At 40.4% G+C, this 24,903-nt stretch overlaps 1 protein-coding gene across 18 annotated transcripts in view; it reads right to left on the reverse strand.

Annotated features, from left to right (window-relative positions):
- Window positions 1–24,881, reverse strand: part of NCOR1 (nuclear receptor corepressor 1) — a 190,599-nt gene extending 165,718 nt beyond the window's left edge. For 15 of the 18 annotated variants that reach the window (XR_011973909.1, XM_072640043.1, XM_072640033.1 and 12 more), the window contains exon 1: window positions 23,624–23,727. The gene's annotated coding sequence lies outside the window, so the exon portion shown is untranslated. Of the gene's footprint in view, window positions 1–23,623; window positions 23,728–24,145 lie in introns of those variants that run through there. The other 3 variants (XM_072640034.1, XM_072640032.1, XM_072640028.1) reach the window with 1 other exon arrangement.
- Window positions 24,882–24,903: the final 22 nt, after the last annotated feature.

Below are 24,903 nucleotides of genomic sequence, written 5' to 3' on the forward strand. Positions count from 1 at the left end.
TCAATTTTTGTATATGTGCCATGTACCACTGAGAAAAAGGTATACTCCTTTCTATCCCCATTCAATTTCCTCTAGACATCTATCATATCTACCTTATCGAGAGTTTTATTCACCTCCTTAATTTCTTTCTTGTTTATTTTGAGGTCAGATTTATGAAGTTCAGAGAAGGAGAGGTTGAGGTCCCCCACTAGTACAGTTTTGCTCTCTATTTCTTCCTGTAAGTCGCTTAACTTCTCCTCTAAGAATCTGGATGCTATACTACTTGGAGTACATAGTTCATTGTCTATGGGTTCATTGTCTATGGTGCCTTTTAGCAGGATATAGTTTTCTTCCTTTTCTCTTTTGATTAGATCTATTTCTGCTTTTGTTTTGTCTGAGATTAGGATTGCTACCCCTGCTTTTTTTTACATCAGCTGAAGCACAATATATTCTGCTCCAACCTTTTACCTTTATCCTGTGTGTATCTGCCCCCTCCCCCCATTTCAAATGTGTTTCTTGTAAACAACATATTGTTGGATTATGGTTTTTAATCCATTCTGCTATCCGTCTCCATTTTATGGGAGAGCTGATCCCATTCACATTCACAGTTATGATTACTATCTATGTCTTTCCCCCCATTTATGCTTTCAGTTCTCCCTTCTCCCTTCCCCTCCACAACAGTTCTAATTTTTGACCACCGCCTCCCTCGGTCTTCCCTTCCTTCTTCCAGCCCCCCTCCCTTTTATGCCCCTTTTGCATTACTACTTCTTCCCTCCCTTTTAGCCTCCCCTCTCTTTTCCTTCCCCCTTCCCCTCCTACTGCTTATAGAGCTAGTTAGATTTCTACACTAAACTGAGTTTGTTGTTCCTTCCTTGAATCCAATCAGATGAGAGTAACTCTCAAACAGTGCTCATCTCCCTCCTGTCTTTCCAACTATTGTAATATATTTTTGTGCCTTGTTCTGTGATGTAATTTACCATTTTCTGCCTCCTCTTTTCCACATCTTCCATTACAATCCCTTAGCACCTTTAAGTCACATTTTTATCATCACATCATTTACTTTATGTATGCTCCCTCTATCTATATCCCTTTTATATATCATGATAAATATACAATTCTCAAGATTAACAAATATCATCTTCCCTTACAGGGATGTAAACAGTCTGTTCACACTGAATAACAAGTTTATCTCCCCCCTCCCTCCGTTTACCTTTTTATGCCTCTCTTGAGACAAGTTTGAAGATCGAATTTTCTACTGAGTTCTGGTCTTTTCATCAGGAAGGTCTGAAAATCTCTTATTGCATCGAATGTCCATCTCCTTGCCTGAAATGTTATGCTCAACTTTGCAGTGTAATTGATCCTTGGTTGTAGCCCCAGCTCCTTTGCTTTATGGAATATCATATTCCAGTTCCTTTGATCTTTTAATGTAGAAGTTGCAAGGTCCTGTGTGATCCTGACTGTAGCTCCTCAATATTTGAATGGTGTCTTTCTGGCTGCCTGTAGTATTTTCTCCTTCACTTGATAGTTCTGGAATTTGGCAACGATATTCCTTAGTGTTTTTAGTTTGGGATCCCTTTCAGGGTGAACAGTGGATTGTTTTGATGACTATTTTGCCCCCTGCATCTAGGACTTCTGGGCAGTTTTCCTTGATGATTTCTTGGAAGATATTGTCAAGTCTGAGGTGGGGCTGTCTGGGACAGCTCTGGTCCTGCACTGGTCCCCTTCAGCCACAGCAAGAGGGATCCCCCTTTGCGATTTTTCTAGCCTCATAGGCTAAGAGACTGTTTGCCCCTTCTGCTGATCCCGTTGTTCCAGGATTTTTCCTGGGGAAATATTTTATGGGTCTTTCAAGGTCAACAAGGGGAGGGGTAGAGCATTTATCAATCACTTCACCATTGTGGCTCTGGGAAGTTCAAGTAGGTGACTAATAGACATTTAATCTGCAGGCTGATAGTCTCAGGAACAGCCGCTGCAGATACCTGGGGTTCTGGGCTCTCACTTGCTCAGCTCCACTGAACTCCCATCCTGGGTTGATATGCCTGAGATTCCGCAGTGCGGCTGCTACCTCAGACGGCCCGGGGTTTCCTGCTCGGCCCTGCCACAGAGAGGACCCACTGGTGCAGCTTGTGCACTGTGTGCTCCTCTAGCCCCACGCAACAGATCCTTCCCATCAACTTTCCAGTCTGTCCTGGGCTGTGAATCTGCCACAGTCTGTCTCCTATTGGATTCTGCCCCCCACACAGTAGGTTCTTAAGAAATACTTACTGCCTGACTTTCCATGGAGCCTACATGAAGAGCCCTACCCCTATGCCAAATTTTCCCTGATCCCCAAAGTCACTGAGGAGCTTTTCCTTCTGTGGTCCTGCTGAGCAAATATTCTGTTTCTGCCTCTCCTGTGTCCTGTTTTACTTTGTACCCAGTATTAGCTGGGTCTGTAACTTCCTTCAAGGAACAATAGTACCTTCCTTGTTCTCTCTCCCAGGGTTTCATCCGGCCTCTGGATGAACAGGTCTGGAGAAGGCTTTCCCTTTCTCTCAGGAGCTCCTCAAGATGAACATTCCCTCTCCCCATGCAGGTCTGCAAGAACTCAGAGCCTTGGAGAATTGCCTTGGTGTGTGTCTACCTCAGTCTGCATATGGAACTCTGGGGAACTGCCAGCCTGCTTCACTCCCTTTGCTGCTCAGCCTATTTAGTCCCCTTACCAGGAATGTCCAGGTCAAATCCAACACACCTTTCAAGGTGCAGCTCAAACCCGACACTCCACATGAAGCCTTCCCTCACCACAAGAGTCCACAGTGATTTCTCATTCCTCTGGACTCCTAAATGCATGAGTTATCTTAAAATTCACTTACCACTTATGCAGTCTTTCATTGTTGTTTAAATTTTCTGATGTGATTTTTCTCAATGACCTCTTAAGTTTAAGAGCAGGGATCATGTCTTATATTTTTCAATACTTTTCCTCCTCCCTAACATAAAACCCATTACAATGATATAGACAGTAAACACTCATATTAGTTGCTAGTAAATTAATAAAATCTTCAAAAAAGTTAGGAAAATAAAATGCCCTAAGAACTACTAATTTAGTTTACATGATAAATGTATATGTCCCTATTAATGCTTCCACATTCTTTTGGCAAAAGCAAAATTAGCAGCTAGGTGCCTTCTCCGACAGGTTATCTTCTCCTACCAAGCCCTCGCCCTTGAGACCAAAAGCATGTAATAAAATCCTGCTGTCAAGAAATCATCAAGGTCCAAGGGGCCTCTCGGCCCCCAGCCAATCGCCTCCTATTTACCAAGGAGAACCAAGGATAGTGGATAATGCTCTCATGCCTTCCCAGTCACCAATGGAGTGAAACAGGGCTGTGTGCTTGCTCCCATGCCTTTTAGCATGATGTTTTCAGTCATGTTGTCAAATGCTTTCAATGAGGATGAACACGGCATCAAGATCAACTACTGTACTGATGGTAAGTTCTTCAATCTGAAAAGGCTACAAGCCAAGACAAAAGTAGAGGGAGTGCTGGTGCATGATTTTCTGTTTGCAGATGATTATGCACTCAATGAAGCCTCTGAAGCTGAGATGCAACAAAGTATGGAACAATTCTCTGCCACCTGTCCTAATTTTGGCCTAATAATTAACACCAAGAAAACTCAGGTGCTCCATCAGCCATCACCACACCATCCATACAACCAACTATTTCTTATCACTTATCAGTGAAAAATCAAGAAGCTTTGCTGGGACAGGAGCAACAATGAGTGTGATAGAGGGAAAAGAATATTGAACTCAGAACCTGAACTCACCTGTCATTACAAGCCATGTGACCTCAGGCAAGACACTTGAACCCAGTAGGATCAGACCTATAGAGCTTTAAGAAATCTTAAATGTTCAATCTGCAGCCAAGGAAATTGAGGCCCAGAGAGGGAAAGTGACTTGGCCACATCGGACAGGTAGCAGGCAAGGAGACAATAAGTGTTTATTAAATGCCTTCTATAAGCCAGGCGGTGGTAAGCCCTGGGAACACAAAGAGAGGCAAAAGACAGTCCCTCTCCTAAAGAAGCTGACAATCTAAGGGGAGACACATCATGCAGATAAATATATACAGACCGGCTATACACAGGATAAACAAGAAAGAAACAACAGAAGGATGAGAAAGGTTAACCTTAACCCTAAACCCTAACCCTAACCCATCCTAACCCTTCCTGTAGATTTTAGCATTTATCAAGTACCAACTATGCACCTCGCACTGCATTAAATGCTTTTTACAAACATGACCTCATTTGACCTTCACAACTGTGAAGAAGGTGCGATTATCAACTTCTACGGAATAAGGAAAATCCCACAGAAAGCAGTCAGACTTTGAGCCAAAGGCCTCGGATTTCAAATACAGCATTCTTTTTTTTTCTCCTGCCCCACAATGGCAGTGGAATCTCAATTTTTACATCTTTAAGATGAAGAAGTTGGAGCAGCTGAGCTGTAAAGTCCTGTCAAAGCCCTTCCCACTGCCAGAGCTGACTGTGATGCCAACAACTCATTAGCCCAGGGTATTTATGAAGATCTCATGAAACATTTTATTTGAAAATATACGACACACTAATACACTGTTAGTAGAACTGTAAATTGTTCCAACAATTCTAAGAAACTTTGAAAATGCTAAAAATGTCCATAGTCTTTAAGCCATTTGACTGCTAGGTCACACCCCAGGGAAAGAAGGACAGAAAGTTTGATTAATCACCAAGATAATAATGTTAGTACTTTTTGTGACAGCAAAGAACTGGAAATAAAGGAGGTATTCATCAATTATAGAAATGCTAGGCAAATTATGGTACCTGAATGTGATGGAATATTACTAAGTCTTAATAAAAAAAAGAACAGGAAGAATTCAGAAGAGCCTAGGGACACAGGAGATGGTGGAGAGTGACGACCATAGAACCTGGAAAATGCAAGGCTACTGTAATATAAATGGAAGAAGAAAACCCAAACCAAATAAATGCTGTGCAATTACAATGACCAAGCCTGGCCCAGAAGACAAGATGAAGAAAAGCACCTCCCTCCTTTCTTGGAAGAGGGGGAAGAGCATGAAGGTACAACACTTAGCAGACTATCACAGACAGCTTGGCTGGCAGCTGCTTAGCTTTGCTGAACTACTTTTGGCCTCTTTATTCCTTGTTAAAAAGGATGGCTCCCTGAGCAGAGGTGGTGAGAGACAGAGATTCAGAAATGAAGGTACTAACAAAAGGTATTAATAAGATAATTTAGTTTAAAATAAAACCTTTGACACACACAAAGCTGGCCTCAACATTATACTAAAACTAGACTCACATGTTCTTGGTATAAGGGATAATAAGGACCAGCTTCACATTTTATACTCTCCAATACAAAATCAGCCTCTTACAATTATGTGCAAATGATGTAGCATAACAATATGAATTTAATGTTTTATTTCCTCCTTAAATCTCCAACAGAAGGATATTAAGATCTTCATCCTTTCTAGGTTATACATCATAGGAAATTTATCTGTTACAGAGTAATGACACCTTCCCGCTAGCTCTCTCTCACCAGGAATACCTGGCTTTTAGCTTACTGTTCTTATGTAAAGCCAAAAATCTACCTAAATGCACATTTTCAAAGTAACAGAGCTCCTTTTACTCATTCAGCATACATTTATTAAGTATCTGTGTTATCTTGAGAGAAAAGATAAAAATTCCCTTCACCTAAGAAAAGAATGATGCCTTTTACAGTTGATCTCTCCAGAATAACACCTACAAAGGCTCAAGGTAGAGGAAGAATTCCAACGTTTCTCCAAAAATTATAAAGTATCCTCTAAACAAAGCCAAGCTGAACACCGATCTGACAGACAGACAATATCGAGTTTTTTAAAAGGGGGAAAAGTTATTCTACGACAATGTAAGCAGTAGACTATTATAAAGAGTTATCAGAAGTATCTATGAAAGTCACTAATCTTATAAAAGCTATTATTAGGTGAGAGAGGGTCAGGAGAGCCCAAAGAAGACAAGTCCTTGCACCTCAAATAATGAAGACCAATGATCAGAAACCAAAAACTGATCATTTATTTTCCCTAATTAGAGAACAGAATTTAACCAGACTGACACTACAGAGAACACTAACATTACATTCCAACTTCAGCAAACAGAGAGGTTATCATTGACTCCAGTCATACTTTCATGATGCTTTAAAAATAATCATGAGTGAGGAAGACTCCTGCCACAAAGAATTATTCTCCCTAACAAAGCAAACAAAGTTTTGAAAAGCAGCAGACTGTAGCTGGTGAAATGTCTAGACTTGGAGTAAGGTGCCCAACTCAAATCCCGCTTCCTCTGTGTTATCATGGGTAAGTCCACCACCTTTCAGAGTCTCCGTTTCTTCAGCTATAAACTGAGATTAATTTCTACTCCCAGAATAACTGTCATGAAAGAGCTTAGGAAATCTTAAATAGTAGTACATGTCATTATTAGAATCGTTTTCCCTTTATTACAAAGTAGAAAAGTACAAATTCCTGCTGCCACTTTCTAGTGTCCCTAGCAAAGCTCAGAAATGATGAAAGACAGACATCCCTCCCTCTCTGGTAGAACATCTTCAAATCAAAGACATGTATGTTCCCAGGGTTCACCTACACCTCTCAATCTGCTCAATAAGACAACGAAATTCTTTCCTATTTTTCTGCCCTGTCAGAACATACCACAACCATTAACATCTCCCTTAAGGAATGTATACACAATGTCGAATACCTTGTGAAAAAAGCTAATTATAGCAAATGAAAAAATATATAACAAATAATGCATTGGAACATGACTCCAAAAGTGATTATACATTTCTTAAATAGAAATGATAAATTTTATCACTTTACATTAAAGTAAATGACATTCTTATTTCCTTCAAAAATAAGTATAGAAATCTTTTATTCTGACTATATTTACATAATCCAGAAAATAAAATCAGAAATGAATTATCAATATTACCCAACCTCAGAACCAAGTTGCAAATTTCTGATTCTAATAAAGGCTCTTCTAATCATCACTCAAACCCATAAACACTGTAGAAAGAAGAGTATACATTGTGCCTTTTAGCATCTACGATGATCATTTATCTGAATTACAGAGTTACAAAAGTGGATTTTAATCATCATCCATGCAGATGTCACCTAAAAGAATGGAATTACTATCATCAAGATGGAGAACACAAATCTTGAGTACAAGCTCAGCTAACATTATCAATAAGAAGTGGCAACACTATCTTTCATCGAGTCGCTCTGCATTTGGGAAGGGTTAAGGGGAGAGTGTGGAGGATTATCTGAGTTTTTTGAATCTGAGCCCTACAGAGGACTAAATTTTAACCTCTCCACTGCTCATACTGCTAGACAACAACTTCAGTAAACGATGGAATGTAAATAACATGAAAAACAAAATATTCCACTAAATTAAAAAAAACAAAAACTATCCCTTTAAAAAGATTAATAGAGAAACCATTAGTTATTGATTTTTAAGACTTAAAACTGAGGACAACTGGATTTCTAAAATAAAATTAAAAGGAGGAAAGGGAAATTCACAAAAAATGAAGAAATTTTAGAAATTATTACGCAATTATTCTGCCAACAAAACTGAAAACTTAGATAAGATGAGAAAAGGTTTACCAAAAACCCCTAACACATTAAAAGAACAAAAAATAGATCATTTAAACAATTCAATTTCAGAAAAAGAAATTGAACAAAACAGAAATTAACTCCCAAAGGAAAAAAAATTTAAGATGGACTTAGAAATGAATAAATCATTCAAAAACAATTAGCTCCAATATTACATAAATGATTCTCAAAAAGAATATGGAAACTGTTTCTATAGGCAAATAACTAATACCATCCAAACTAGGGAGAAAAAAGAGAAAGACAGTTATACATCAATGTCACTTCTGAATATATTTATGCACAGGCTCTGGACTCCAGAACTGGGAGGCACCCTAAAGGTCAGCTAGGCCAACCCCTTCATTTTTGCAAAGGGGTTTGCGAACAACTTAAAAATATCCAATTGGATCCTTCACAACCCTCTGAAGTAGATGATATCATTATTCCCATTTTACAGTTGTACAAATTGAGGGAGAGATTAAGTGATTTGCCCACAGTCACACAGCTAGTGACTTGTCCACAGTTACAAAGGTAGCGTCAGAGGTGGCATTTGAACTGAGTTCCTCTGACTCAAGAGACAAAGCTTTTTTTCACTGTACTCTGCTATCTCCTTGAGGTTACAGCAAAAAGATTACTCTCTATGGCTGGATTGGAATTATTATCAATCAGGAATGCACACATGATTTGGCATTATGAAAACTATAAACATAACAGACAATATAAATAAAACAATTTTTTAAAAAATCACGAAATTATATCAAAGACATAGAACACGCCTTTAACAAATTATAGTACTCATTTATATTAAAAATACTAAGTAGAACAGGAATCAGTTGACCATTCCTTAATATGGTAAATATTATCTATCTAAACCAAGAGCCAGCATTATCTGCATGAAAAAATACTAGAAGTCTTTTTTTAAAAAAAGGAATGTTTTTGTTCATGAACTTAACAAAATCAGTGGTCATATACAAACACTAAAGTATAAAAACAAAAACTGGAAACATTTCCAGCAAAAACGATTTAAAGCAAGGATTCATTTTTATCCTTTAATAAAGTTTTAGAAATGCTCACTCTAGCAGTGACAGGAGAAAAACAAATTGAGGAAATAAGGACAAGCAACGGAGGAAAAATTAGTCAATCCTCCACATTTGTGCATTTAACTTTCAGCAACTTCAAGGATTTACATGATTTTATTCATTTCCATATTGGCAATCTCACACATTTGTAGCTACATACAGTAGAGAAAAAACTGAAAGGCATGGTGCCTACAAATATGTGGAGCATCTGATATCTCATTGGGTGCTTCACTGGTCTTTTTCACCTACCACTGTAAAGAACTCCCAAGTTATTCATTACATATTTTCACTGTATGCCTTTAAAACTCAAGTTTTCTGCTGCAATTATGTCCCCAAAGTATGGTGCAAGTCCTTTGGGCTCTAAGCCCAAGTGTGCAAAGTCAATAATGTGGCTGAGTGAGAAAATAAAGGTGTTATTCATGCTGGAATGTTTACAGTAGCTGTTGGCCTAATGACCAGCTGGCAAGAGACATCAAAGCATCAACAGCCTCAAGGTCAAATGACAACTCACCTGTGCTATGCTCTCAAACTCCAAGAATCTCAAACAGGCCACAAAGCTGACCTTGCTGATAGATTATTTCAAGTCAGTGTATCCTTTACAATCTCCAATGCCATCCACCAGCCCATGAAGGACAGACTGTCAGAAGTAATGTTGAGGCTGGCCTGGAGTGTTTCAGCAGCAGCGATTAAGGTCCCAGTGCCCTCCCCCTTAGTTTTCAGAGGACAACCAAGGTACAGAAGTTTATATTACAGCAGTATAGTATATAGTATAACACCCTCATACTGTCATCTGACACAGTAGTAGGTAAGATTCAGATTAAAAAAGTTTTAGTTTTAAGAATTTTATTTGCTGCACAGTATTTATGGGGCAGCAGATTTCATGTATTATGAAAAGTGAATACTATCTGAAATAAATGTTTTTTTGTTGAGATTTTAGCATCAAGTCACAGAATTCTAGTGAATTACTAGCAAAAATGTTTTATTTGTTATCAATTTTATTTTGTGTACTTCCTTTTATGAGTTATTTTATGGTTAGGAAAAGTGTGTATTATCAGGTTTAATGTTTTGTTTTAAGAATTGTATTCAGAAAAGTGTATTTTCAACAATCTCTACTGAAAGATTGCAGTTTTGGGTGGTCACAGGAACCAAACCCCTATTTCACACAGGTACAACATATCCACATTTGCATGTTCTACTTTCATGCAGTTTTCCAGGAATGTTATATCCGTGAAAGTTCAAGATTGACTGCATATCTCTCTATAGAGATTATACGATGATTTAGAGAATTAGAAGTTCAATGAAAATTAAGTGAAACAATTACTAACTTCAAAAGAAGAACAGGAAAATCACCTGTCTATAGACAACAAACAAAACTCAGAATGAGGAAATAGAAAAACTCAACATGCATAAAATATCTGAGAGTGAATCTACTAAGATGTACTCAAAATTTTCCATAAAAACACTCTACAGAAATAAAGGAAGTCTTAAATAGTTGGAGGAACATTAATTGTTCATAGCTGAGCCATGTCAATAAAATCAAAATAACAACAGTACTTAAAGATTTAACCAAGAGATCACTTTATAGAATTAGTCAAATAACATAATTTGGATAGGGAAAGAAAAAATAAAGAATCTCAAGAGAAACATTTTTAAAGTAAGAATGAAAGGGGCCTAGCATTACCAGATTACAAAATAATCTATACAGCAGAAATTATAAAAACCAATACAAATTGAAAAAACAAAAGGGTTGATAAATAGAATAGAGAAGAAAAGGGAGACCCAGAAACAACCAAACACAGCAACCATCAGTAAACTCAAGACCACCAAGTACTGGGGTATAGCCTCCCTGTTAAGACAAAAACTGGTAAGTACTCTGGCAGAACTTAGACCCACCACATTTAGCAACACACACCATAGTAAGGTTCAAATGGATACCTGATCTAAATAGAAAAGGTCACAATCATTTAAAAACTAAATGAGAATGGAAGCACACATATTACATGACTATGACAAGGGACAGAATACTTAACTAAACTAGGAATAAAAATGATCAAAAGAGATAAAAGAGAAAATTTTAATTACATAAAATTGAAAAGGTTTTGTATTAACAAAATCAACACGGCCAAACTGAAAAGAGAAGCAATTAACTGGGAAAAATATCTGCATAAAGGCCTGCTATCTAAGATACATAAACACTTGACATAAATGTATAACAAGCACCATTTTAAAATAACCAAAAAATACAAACAGGAAAAGTCTAAACTATTAACAAACATTTGAAAAACAATTACAAATCACTAATAACTGAAATGTAAATTAAAACAACTCTGAGGTTTTACCACATGCCATTAATTAAGTTGCCAAAGATGACAAAAGACAAACATGGTGAACATAGGAGGGCTTTGGGAATGTAAGCACAGGAAGGGTTTCTAGTAATGTTGTAAATTGGTCTCTGGTGAACAATGTACAACGACATCCAAAAAGTCACTAAAAATCTACATACCCTTTGACGCAGTAATACATTTATTAGCTATATAACCCCAAGGAGGCCAAAGATAAAGATAAGGAAAGTCTTATATGATATATACAAACATATCTATGGTAGCATTTTTGGGGGTAGTAGCACAGAATTGGAAAGAAGGTATGGATGGACCTGTCAAGTGGGGAATGGTCACAAAAACTGTAATCTCCAAATGTACTGAGATACAACTGCACAATAAGAAATGAAAAATACAAAGAATTCAAAGAAATGTGAGAGACTTATATGAACTGGTAGCAAAGGAAAATAAGAAAAAACAGAACAATTCACAAGATGACCGTAAGGCCATAAAGGAAAACACTGACTTTAAAATCTAATCAATGCAGTGACAAACCGTGACTTCAAGACTGAGGCTGAATGCCTAATAAAGGGCCAAGGTAGGGCAGATGCTTTCAGAGACGGCCCATGTATTTGTTTCGCTGAACTACACTTGTTACATGGAAAAGGTCTATTGGAGCATGACAAATTAGTAGGAAATGAAAGTAATTTTTTTTAAAGAAACATTAATATCATTTGTTTTAAGCTGCCGCTTTAAAAAATTTTGAAATAATAAAAATTGGATTGCTAGTACTATAGAGTCCCCCATTACCAAAAATAATCGTGATTTTGCTACAATGTGTTAAATATATTATTATTATCTGAGTTAATTCCTAAAACAGCCAACTGGATAAATGTCATTGTTTTAAACTGGTAGTAAACACCTTCTAAAAGTGGGACTGGCACACAATAAAGACAAAACTACACAAAGAGATTAACCAAAATAACAATTTGATGCTTGCATATCATAGTCAAGTTTTCCTAGAAGTGAATTAGAGGAAGGAGAGAACCATTCAGCAATAAAGTTAAACCCTACCATTATAGATGATCTTATTAAGAGAGGGAATTTCAGAGGTAAGCATCTTAAGTAAGGCAGGCTCAGAACGAACCACACTCTATAGGGGTTTGGAATGTTTTTTATGTCATGGACCCTCTTGGGCAGTCGGGCAAAGCTTGTGGACTCTTCTCGGAATGTTTTTTGAATATACAGAATTATAAGGGCAACCAATTATAATAGAAATAGTTACCAATTTTTTTAAAGTTCCTGGATACCAGGCTAAAATTCCCAAAACATCCAGTCTCCCAAGGTCCTTGTAGGCATGGTTATGATTTAAAACCAGATCAGGTCTCCTGACCTTGCCCTAGTTTGGGCTCCAGAAATTGAGGTGAAGCAGTATTATTCTGAGTGAATTTTCTTCTGTAAAATCCAGAAACGTTCTCCTTTTTTGGAAAGACTTGTACGGGAACTCTAGTTTTCAGTTTGTTTGATAGTATCACCTTCTCTCCATCTCCTCAATCTGGATTGAGTGATCCTGAAAGAGTTAGGGAAATCCACCTCTACTCTGTGATCTAAGGTAACTTTGTGAGTGTACTTCTATGTTAGGGGTAGGGAAGATACAGACAAGGAAAGCTAGACCACTTATAAACTTCTAGAATAAATCTTCACAGTGTAGTTTTGTTATTTAAGTAATTTTTGATCAGTTAAATGAGTACAAAATATATTCCAAAGCTAAATAAACGCCTTTTGTATAATCTATACCTCTGTTCCCCTCCTTTGGCACTCACAGAGCATAATGCATTTAGAATTTTTAAATTTAAACTAGCAAATACAAAGGCAGAAGTCACATTAATAGTGGCTGGTGAACCTAAAATGAGACCTTACATGACAAGGACTATTTCAGGTAATTAGGTCAAACAGAATATATTTAATATGTCAGATGCCATATCTAAAGGTGGTACTAAGACAAGTGACCTAGGTTCAAGTCTCAGCTCTACCTCTACTTAGTAGTGACCCTGGATAGTCCCATCACCTCTTTTGTCAATGGGACTAATGAGCCCAAACTTTCCAGACCTCATATTACACTGTTCTGCCGATCAAATGAGATAATATACATCCAGGTGCTTTGAACAGTATAAAGCACTCAAGAGATGTAAGCTAGTATTATTAAGATGTGTACTAAGGAAGAAAGGTATGGAATGTTGGGAAAAAAGACAAGAAGTTAGTATCATGAATATAAGTTTTATCTCTTAAGTATCAAACTGACAGGCTTACAAAGGGGTGGTGATGGTGGCAGCAAAAAGCCACCAAAAAGAAAGAATAAGATTAAACCACAACCCTCCATGCAGAACTACAAAGAGAAGGCCCAACAGTACCAGCCAAAGACTCAATCTCATTAAAAGATCTATGTTCAATTGGCCCAGATATTCTCTTGACATGCCTAAGAACAAAAAGTTATCACCGATATCATTTATTTTCTTACAATACCTCCAATGACTACATTACACAATTTTTTTCATTCATTCACTAGTACTAATTCATTTTACACTAGGATACATCATGGTACATTAGAAGAATCAATTGTCAGAAATAAAAACTGAAAAATCTAATTATAAGAGTTAATTTTCCAACATTCAATCCAAAATCTGCCATCCCATTTCTCTTCTCCCTTTCACTGCCAAACTTCTAAAAAAAAGTAGTCAAAATCACCGCTATGAATCAATAATTCACCAATTACAAACAAAATAAAACAAAAACACTACCACCAAGATTTCAACTAAGTTCAATCTAGAACCTTTCTTCAATCTTAGCAGATTAACTTTCCCTTCCTCTTTTACTGCAATCAGCCCACCAAATGTGAACTCCCCAGATCCCCAAACCTCTACCTTTGTCTATGCTCCTGTCCCTCTCTTAGAAGAAAGGAGAAGTCCCTCCTTCCATCCCCAATTATTTCTCCATTCTATCCCCTTACTTCTTAAAAAACTTTGATTTCACATTAAATTCATCCTTTTTGTCCTAATTCAGTTTCTCCATTGGTTCCATATCCTCTAGCTGGAGACCTATCTATGTCTCTGGTTATCTTCAGTTTACTCATACCCACACCCCTTCATCTCCCTCCCCACCTCAGATATCTCAAATGCCACTGTCCTTCTTTCTTTTTCTACCAAACTTCTAAAAAAAAAAATCTAAATCACTCCCTTTATTTGCTTACCATCCATTCATGCCTCAATCTCTAGAGATCTGCTTTTATTCTCCGGGCTCCACGGAAAGGCCACTCCAAGATTACGACGTTGCCAACTACACACAAATACATGGGGATGAGAGGCATCTGGACAATCAGGCAGTCTACTCCTTTATTTTATAAATGAGGAAAACCTAACATTGCAAAGCCAAGGAGCAGCCAAACCAAGACGATTCTTTCTGATTCTTAGACCAGTCTCCTACCTCTTTCCCTAACACCCATCAAATGGCCTAGTTAAGTCTCATCCTCTGACTATCCTTGATCCTCTGCTCCTGCTTTCCAGGATACTGCTTTCTCCTTGAATTCAGCCTACCTCTCTGAGACCTGTATTAGACCCTTAAAGTAAGTGTTCTCCAAGGCTGTTTGGTCCCCATCCTGATAATCGCTTTCCTCACATTCCTTTCACCTAATATTCCAACTCTCACCTTCAGCCATTTTTCCTGGCCACTACCCATGCCTGGAATACTCATCCTCCCTCCTCCATCTCATGTTCTATAGCTTCGCTGGTTTCCTTCAGCTAAAGTCCTTCTTCTGCCACAAGCCTTCTCCAATCTCAGGGCCTTCCCTCTGTGATTTATTTCCAATTTATCCTGTGTCTATCTTGTTTGTAAATAGTTGTTTGCATAGTTTCCTCCATTAGACTGTGAGAATTTTTTAAAGCAGGGACTGTTCATTGCCCTTCCTTATATACCCAGCACATATTAAGTGCCTAATAAATACTTATTCCATTGAGGATGCCACCTTGCGATCTTGATGCAAAGAATAAAAAAATGGAGACTGAACGTTAGGTGATGATAATGACCAAATTTGGCCAGAGAGAATAAATGAAAAAAATGCACCTGGCTTCTTCTTTGTAGAGGAGGGAACTACAGGAAGAGAACACTGCACATACTGTTAGATGTAGTTGATTTGTTGATTAATTTTGCTAAACCATTTGTTTTCTCTTTTGTATTTTTTTAAATCAAGAATGGACCACTAGGTGGGGAAGGGATATTTAGAAATGAAGGTGATGTAAAACAAAAGATAATTTCCTTTTAAAGATGTTTTTAAATTCATATTTTGAAAATCCAAACCTTTTAGATAGTACACTCCTAATGGGTTGCAGTTTTTATTTTGTTAAAAAAGGTACTTTCTGCCAATTTAACAAAGATGAAAATGACTTAAATCTGAGACTTTTAGCTGATAGAGCTTATGTTTGTTTTGATCATGTTTACATTTATTGTGAATGTTACATACAAAATACAATTTTAAAAATCATATTTAAACACAACTTTAAAGAAGTTATCGTATCAGCAGCAAAAGTCATTAGCATAGAAATAGAACAGCCTCATCAAAATGTGTTCCTCTCATGTTTGTTTTAATTAAAACTTCCGTGAATTTGTGTATGTAAACCCTCTGACCACTGGCTTATCCATATTTCTTTTGCACTCTAAACTCGAGGGTAGAATAGGTTATAGTTATACTGGTTAATTGAAGTTGTCGAGTTGTTTCAGTCATGTCCCACTCTCTGTGACCCCATTTGGTGTTTTCTTGGCAAAGACACTGTAGTGGCTTGCCATTTCCTTCTCCAGTTTGTTTGAGGGATGAGGAAACTGAGGTGAGCGAGGTAAAGGGACCCTGGTTCACACAGCTTTAGGTGTCTGAGGCCAAATTTGAGCTTAGGAAGAAGTGTCTTCCTGACTTCGGGCTCAGCACCTTATTCACTGTGCCACCCAGCTGCCCTTAGTTGAAGTAAATGAGTCAAACTGGCTTGTTTACCATTTCTCAAAGCACAAAGATAACTGGATTTAGAGTCGGCAGACTTGGGTTAGAATCCTGGTCCTACTACTTTTATTACCAGTTGGACCTTAGCCAAGCCAACGACTCCCTCTGGACCTGTTTCCCCATCTGTACAAAGAGGATGTTGCACTAGATTATATTTGAAGTCTCTTACAGCTCCAGGTTCTATAAGCTTATAAAAAGGCATTGGGGTACACTGAAGAGAATATCAACCTTGGAGTCCAGAAGCCCTGGGTCCAAATTCCATTCTTGGCACTTGTTTTGTGCCCCCCGCCCCGCCCCGGCAAGTCACTCCACCTCTTTGACTTGGTTTCCTTCTCTGAAAAAATGGGGAAAATCTTCTTACTCCCTACCTGAGAGCTAGTGTGAGAAACTGAAAAGTGATAGCAATGGGAGTGGCAAACACCTCTATCTTTGCCTTTGTCCACACTATTCCACAGATCTTGGAATATCGTCCATTCTCCGACTCCAGAAATCATTCTGGCTGAAAGGTCTTGCTCCAATGTTTCCTCCTCCCTAAATAACGCTTTCCTCATCACCTCAACCAGAAGGGATTCTTTCATTCTTGGCACTCTCCATGTACTTTGCTGAGCACACATTTCTCATTTGGAATTACATTGGGTAGAAAGTGGATCCCCATTAGATTATATGCTTTCTGAAGACTAGAGACATCTCATTTGTTTTTCTACGCCTCCCAGGGCCAAGCACAGACAGAACAGGAAGGTATTTAACAGATAACCACCTCCCACCACTGTCCCACACACGACTGACTAGATGCCTGACACTTAAGTCTCATTCAAAATCTGACTAGAAAAAGAGAGTCAAGTTCAAATGATAGCAGGCACAAGACTGCTGCTGGTTACCACTAACATACATGGGGTAGCTGTTCCATTACTCTGTTATCAGGGGAAAAGTAAGATCTCCTTGAAGGGATCATCTTTGAGTCCGGCGGATGAGAGAGGAGGAATCAACAAAGGGTCTGCCAGTAAAGGTAATGTCTATTTTCTGTGGAACTGACCATAGGCTCCAAGGTATTCACAGCAGCCAAGAACCATGAGCTTGGCGTGGCACTCCAGGCAACTCTAAAAATAAAATACATATCTAAAGGTCAACTTTTCCAGGAAACATTAACTCCACGATATGCTCGGGCTAGATATCTTCTTATCACTTATTGCTAGACCGCTTAATACATTAGATGTTTACCAGCGATGATAATATAACAAAAGAAAAAGAACTACCAAAGTAGCACAAATGACCATCCTAAACACATCTGTATAGGATAAAGGAAGGTTGTGGAAAGAATGTGCTCAAACAAACTAGTTTTAAAAAATGTTTTAACCATAATTCATACCCTCTAGGATTTAATAATCAATGCTGCAGGGGACGAGACTTTTTTTTTTAATTCTAAAAGAGCATTCCCCATCACTGACTGCATGAGGCAATATTTCTGGTACACATTTAATTTCTGTTTTGTTTTGTTGAGTTTTATCAATGAACACAAGATATTTTGCATACAAATTAATACTATGTCTAGTAACAGTTGGTTGAAAATACAAACACTATGATAAATGTGTATATATTCCATTTCATCAAGGCTCCTATGAATTTTCTGTTTAAACTGCCTTTTGGTGATTTCCAGTTAGTACATTCACCATTAAGCTGCCTCTTACAGTACATCTTCAGTAACAATGTGCTAGCACGGTAGTTCTCCAAGTAAAGTTTCCCACCACTCCTGTTGGGTTCCTGGGACCCTTTCAGGGGAAAGATCAAAACTATTGAGAAAGATCAAAACTATTTTCACAATAACTAGGATGTATTTTGCCTATTAAAATATTCCTCTCTTTTCCAACTACATATGAAGCCAGATTTCCTTCATGCACTACAACCAAAACACAACACTGCAACCAAGTGAAAGCAGAAGCAGATAAGAGAATCTATGTGACTTCTATTAAGCCAGAGTGACCCAGGGATGGGGAATCAGTGGCCTTGAGGCCACGTGGCCCTCTAGGTCCTCAAGTACAGCCCTTTGACTGAATTCAAATTTTTGTTCTGCGAAGTTTGGGTTCAGTCAAAAGGCCACACTTGAGAACCTAGAGGGCCACATGTGATCTAGAGGCCACAGGTTCTCCACTGCAAGTCAGACATTCAAGAGATTTATAAAACTATGTAAAATGATTCCATTCTTCTCACTAAAACTTTAGTTTTGGAAAATAGTCATTCTTCATAAAAATAGATCATTTATGTTAATATGTGATGAACTTGTTATTTTCAATGAATAATTTTTGAAAAATTTATCAGTTTTAACTTCTAATATGGAAAATATCAAGAAATAACCCACATAAAAACTGTTCCATTCATGTGGCTACATGTAGTTTTGAAGTGGGTTATATCCAATTTTAAAGAGTATAATCAGGTCTCAAGCCTAAAAAGTTTGAGCATTGTTGCACTAAGGAATTTTCCAGGGCTATTACATCAGTGTCTTCAATGCAAGGCTCTCCACTCCTTTTAATGGCATTAAATGAGGTCTGTTATTTAGCTGGATAAATGGTAAAGAAGAAAAAAGAAAAACGCTTCACTTTAGTATTTACTTTAAAATATCAATGTACAAGAAACAAATTCACTCTTTGAAATGTTTTAGGGAGGAGGCATCAAATGAACTCCATTCTTATCTGAAATGCACAAAGGAGGATTGAACATACACAATTTGTTATAGAAACACATCAAACTCAAAAGGAAAACAAGCTGGGATGGGGGGGAGGGGAAGGTTATGTGGCTAAGGAATTAAGATGGAAAATAATACCAGGGTAGCAATAGTCACCAAATAAAATAAACTTCCTTATTCTGAAGGAGGGATTAAAAGGGGGATGAGGCTAGAGAAGAACTAGAACACAAGGGGTATCTCAAACTGCCTGTCAGACCACTGGGTAATGGCTGAACAAACTGCAGCATATGAATGTAATGGAATATTATATTGTGCCATAAGGAATGTAGAAAGAAACTTCTTCGGGGAATCCTTGCTGGTGTGAACCGAGGAGAATGAAATGAACCAGGAGAAAGGTGTACACAAGGAGAGCCACACTGCAAAGAAAAACAATTCAGAAAGCCTTAAGGACTCTCCTCAAAATCATAACCCAGCCCGAGGACAAAGCCTGTAACCTCTCTCTTGATCGAGAAATGATGGACCCAAGTTTCTGTCATGGCCACTGGGTAGGTCTACTTTGCTTGACTGTATTTATTAGTTAAGAGGGTTTTCTTTTTTCCTTTAGTTTTTAATAGAGGCAATGAAGGTTTGGGAGAAAAGGTGGTTAGCAATAGTGATGCCCCAGCCAAATGATCACCATATTTTTTCAAAAACACACAGACAAGAACAGAAGGATATTCAGAAGCAAGGCAGTTTGGAAAGGAACTCATAGAATTTATTACACATACATGTACACACATATATTTTAAAGCAAGCAGAGTGAAATGGAGACTGGCTTCTTTTGGTATGCATGTTAAAGTTCAGATTTTTTTTAATGTAGAAAGAAAAGAAAAAAAGAGGAAAATCTTTTAGACTCCCCAATTCAGATGCCTGTTATCAAAAAATATTTATATACTACCAAGACCAATAAAAAGTTAGCCTGTAGACTTTACACATTGCAAATGGGCATTTCTACATGGAAACAAGAATAAAGTTCATGATCCTGTTTATTTTATTTATCAAGACCCCATTTGCCTCAGTTTCCTCATCTGTAAAATGAACTGAAACAAGAGAAGGAAATGACAAACCACTCCAGGGTCTTTGCCAAGAAAATCCCAAATGGGATCCAGAAGAACTGGACATGACTTAAGACTGACTGAACAACAACCAGAATCAAGATCACTGCACATTGTGAGAAAAGTAGCTTCATTTAAATACACAATAATTTAGGTTGCAAAATGTAAAGCCAAACCACCTACCCCAAAGCAGACAATTCTTTTACTACACTGTGCCAAAACTCAAGGAGTACAAGCATAGACAGTTTCCTTGGTCTAAGAAGAGATATTTGAAATACTAGGCTAAATAAGCCTTGTCAATGTGATCCTGACATTTCACAACCAAACTTTGCTAGGTCCAGGTGACCTCAACATTTTTATTTAATGTTTCCTTATAAGCAAAAGCAGATGGAAATTAAGCAAATCAAAGCACTACTGCTACTCACCATAATAAGATACAAATAGGCCAAAAATTTTGAGAGAATTTTTGTTCTTCCATATTATTCCTATTCCAGCACCTCAAACACAGTCTGCAGGTGACCTTATGCCAGGGTTCTTAACCTTTCATGTGCCTCGGAACCCTCTGGCAGTGTCTGGTGAAACCTAAAGACTCCTCAGAATAGGAGATTTACAAATGTGTAAAATAAAATGTACATAGGATTACAAAGATCAAGTCTATTAAAATATAGTTATCAAAATATCTGTTTTTTAAAGTCAGGTCCCTGGAGCACAAATAAAGAACTATTCCACTGCGGTTTTCAAAGTCTACATGTCCATGAGCACACAAGCTTTTGCAGATCCTATCAAGTTGGAAAAGGTTTGAATATAAGTCAAAAAAACAGACTACATTTACATAGGAATAAATAATACACCCTTAAAAAAGAAAGCGGACAATTCAGTTACCAAGTCTGATCTTGAACAAGTTCCTTAATTTCAGTGAGCCCCAATTACCTCATCTGTTAAATAAGAGCACTGGGTCAAGTGACCTTCAAACTCAAATTCATGATCCTATGATATAAAGCCATTCTACTGCTATTCATATCAAACACAAACAGGCCAAAATATTGATTGTATTTCTTCTACTTTTCCACAAAACTCCACCTCCAAGGCCTCAACCACAGTCTGAATCAAAATAATTTGAGATTAAGTAAGGTCATGCATTCATTAAAAATGAACAATATATAACCTGCCAAAGTCTCTGATCATTCTAGTGGGGGCAAGAACATGAAATAAATTTAAAAGCAGCTTACAAGAAACCGTCCTAAAGATAGACAGGAGACCATCCCCCTCATAAAACTCATCTGTCCTAAACTTTCTTAGCACTGAAACAAACTTTCACCCAACTATTTTTCAAAAAAATACACATTCTCTCCAAATATTATGTACTTCCTTTTCATAGTAATTAAAGAAAATAAGGTCAAAGCATTAAGGTTTCACTATTTCATCTGAATCTACCTGTCTGTTAAATTAATCCATTCATACCCTAGAACCAAAATGGAAAACCCTTTTTAGAAATCACTTCCAAATTTATTTTGTGCATACCCAAATGTTTAAAAGGATTTGCTTAAATGAGTGATACAGTAACTAAGGGGACTATCACAGCACAAAGAAGAGAAAAGAATAAGAAACAAGCTTCCCAATGGATGTAATTTCACATACACTGAATGGGATAGCCATTTCTTCAGTAAATTACACTGATTATTTTATGATGCCTAATAATTCATCTAAAAACAGGTTGCTAACATTTATATTCAGCTTTATTCATTCAATATTCAATAAGCATTTCCTGGTCTACCAGGTGCCAGGTGCTAAGGACAGAGACAAAAATGAACCATCCTACCCTTCAGGATGTCATATTCTAGTAGGGAAGTGTTATGTGCACTCATATACATAGAAGCAAATATAAATACAAAATATAGAGACACATATAGATACAGGTTTACAAAGAAAACATATACAAAGTAAATACAAAGAAATGGGAGGGGTACACCGGCAATCCAGGGAAATCAGGAAAGGTACACAGGCAATTCAAGGAAGCACGCCTGTGGAGAAGATCGTCTTTAAGGGGTATCCTGAAAGATGCTAGGCAATTTACGCAAAGCTGCAAAGGCCTGGAAGCAGACGATGGAATGTCTACAAGAACAGGCAAATGGCCTAATAGGTCCAGAACCAGGAAGAGGTAAAGGTGAACAAAGAGCAAGAAGCCTGGAAAGGTAAGCTGAGGCCAGCCGGAAAACGAAGGCATTTTGCAACTATAACTTTGCTCACTTACTCAAACAATTCAGAGTGGTGGAACTAGAAAACAGCTTCATTTTGGTCAACTCTTTATTTGAGAAATGAGGAACCCAAGACCCAGAGGTCTGGGTAATTGCTCAGGAGCATTTGGCTAGGAATTAGCCAATCAGAACCAAGTTCATTCTCCTACAATTCCACAATGCCCCAACAAACAAGTGTCAAAGTGAACATAAAGTCCTTCCAACCAACCTAGGGGAGTGTTCGTTAATATACAGGATAGAGGAAAACTATACTTTCTGAATATCTGCAGGCAATTTAATGCGAGGCCGTTACCACATCCCTTTTTCTCCCCTGTAAAGCCACAGTCCCTTCCATGATCACCAGTGTACCTCTGCAGAATGTCAATTAATGTAATTAATAATAACAAATGATAAGGCAGAAGATAGTTCTGTTAATAATTAATTCTAAAGAAATATGGGATTCTTGACTAGAACCTACAATAGTTAGTCAAGTTGGAGTTCAGTTAGACTGAAGAAAGCTTTGCAAAGTGTTTACAGCATGCAAGGCACCCTACACACACACACACACACAAGGGCCTAACCAACCCTGCCATTTCATGGAGGCAGCATGCATTCCACCACCTTCACTGTGGCAAGCTCCCATGGCTGAGAGAGCAGCCGGAAGAAATGTATGTATCTTCGGTATAGAGTCTAGGTAAACATCACTGATAAACAGGATACAGGACCGCACTCCTCCACATCTCCAAGAAATCCACATTCATAAACTGTTTCTACTCCTTTCCAGTTAATCGGACTCTTTTCTCACACAGACAAAACTGTTTCTCAATTGCGGGTTTCTCAATCTCCTCTCTCGTCCAAAAAAGAAGAAGCTGCACTCACTGACCTGAGACAAAATTTTAAAGGGGAAAAGAGAGTATACTGCGTTCTCTGGATCCTGAAGACTTCAAAACTCCGAGCAGCGAAAAACGATGTTGTTAGTCTGCGGACCTAGATTTAAAACGTGGCTCAACTGGTTACCTGCGTGACCTTGGGCAAGTCCCTTCCCTTCTTTCAGACTCAGTTTCCTCATCTGTAAAATGGCTGATCAAAAGATACGATTCCCAAGGTCCCTCCCCACTACCAATCTAAGATTCTATGACCTTTGGGACATTGGGCAAGTCCTTCGCCCCTCTCTGGGCCTCAGTTTCCCGCCCTGTAACGTGAGGGACCTGGGCCCGGTTGATCTCGAAGGTCATCCCCCATGCCCCTCGGGGCCTCTGCCCTCCCCACTATCTCCCGCCGTAAAACGGGGGGGCCGGTCCTCCCCGGGCAGCTCGGCGGCCTTTGTATCTCTCCAGGGGCGGACCAGGGGCAGCGCCCAGGCGGGGTCCGTTGGAGGGGAGGCTCGCCCCGCCCCGGGCCCCCGGCCCGGACTCCCAGGCTCGGCAGCAGCAGGCCCCCGGCCGGGGCCCTTCACGTGCTGCTCCCCCTCCCGCGTCGGCCCAGCCGGGCCCGCTCCCCGGGGCCCCGCCGCACGCACGCGCGGCTCCCGCGGCTCCCCCGACGACGCCACGATTCGGGGCCTACTCACCTGCGGCGGGGGGCGGGCGGGAGCGCGCCCCGGTCCGGGGCCGGGGCAAGGCGAAGGGACGGGGCGGCGGGCGGGCGGGCCGGGGCACGGCGGGGCAGGGCGGCGGGCGGGGGCTCCCCGCGGCCCCTCGGCGGGGCCGGCGCGCGCGCTCGCCTGTCACTCGTGTCGCCGCCGCGGCTGCGGGCCCCGCTGCTGCTGCTGCTGCTCTTGCTGCTGTCGTCGCTGTCGCCACTGCCGCCGCCGCCGCCACCGCCGCGGGCCCTGCTGCTCCGCCAGCGCGGCCGCCATCTTGAGTGCGCCCCTCCCCCAGCGCCGGCCGCCGCGCCGGCCCCGCCCCCACTCAGGCCCCGCCCCCTTCCGGGGCGGCAGGGGCCGCTCCCCCCTACTCCGCCGTCCCTCCCTCCCTCCAGCTCGTGGCGCCGGCCTCGCGCTGACCTGCCAGCTCCCCTCCCCCAGTCCAGGCTCAGGGGTGGGGGGGGCGCTACACGTGGGGTGCGCCCGGCTGCCCCGGCGCTTACCCACCTGTTCCCTGTTCCTCCTTCCACTCGGTCCCTGTGGGTCGCCTTCGGGGGCCCCGAGGGGCCTGCTCTCGTCCCCCGGGATCTAGTGTCAGGCTGTGGGACGGGATCAGGACCGCGCGGCAATCGGGCCGAGGACATTCGTCCTGCCCAGGCTGGGTCCCCGGGCGCAGCGCTGCGCGCGTGGCCGTCTATACAAATGCCGGTGCCCACGCCGTGCCCACACCATGCTTTCCTTTCCCTAACCCTGCCCAGCTTGTGGACGCTACCCAGAGGAAGTCGGCCTGGACTGCATCGGTCCGAGCCCCGAGGGCCAAGAGCGGCGGCCCGACTGTAACCCGCTGACGGGAGATCTCGAAGGGAACAAAGAGGAGGGAGCGGCGGCCCGGGCCGTCCTGCTTGGGACGCGTGGGCTACTCTCGACCCGTCTAGTGGGAAACACGTTACACTGAAACTAAGGGAAAGGGGGGGACAAGGAAGGCGGGATCAGGCGTCCAAGCACCCCGGAGGGAGCTCAATGAGCGGGCTAGAGGCGAGAGGCCGCCCAGGAGAGCAAAGTGGGAAGGCCGGGAAGAGAGCACGCGGCTGCGAGCCGGGGCGGTTTGAAACGAAGGCAGAGCCGCGCAGCCGAGAGCCTCAGACGGAGTTTGCTTCCCGGGTGGGGCGGGGCGGGGCCGGGCGGGGCCGGGCCGGGCCGGAGAAACTGACACCTGCCGGGCCCGCGCAGGGAGGGACGCTGTGCGCAGGCGCGCTGACGGGCGG

Source organism: Notamacropus eugenii, chromosome 2 (assembly GCF_028372415.1).
Source record: "Notamacropus eugenii isolate mMacEug1 chromosome 2, mMacEug1.pri_v2, whole genome shotgun sequence".
NCBI lineage: Eukaryota > Metazoa > Chordata > Mammalia > Diprotodontia > Macropodidae > Notamacropus > Notamacropus eugenii.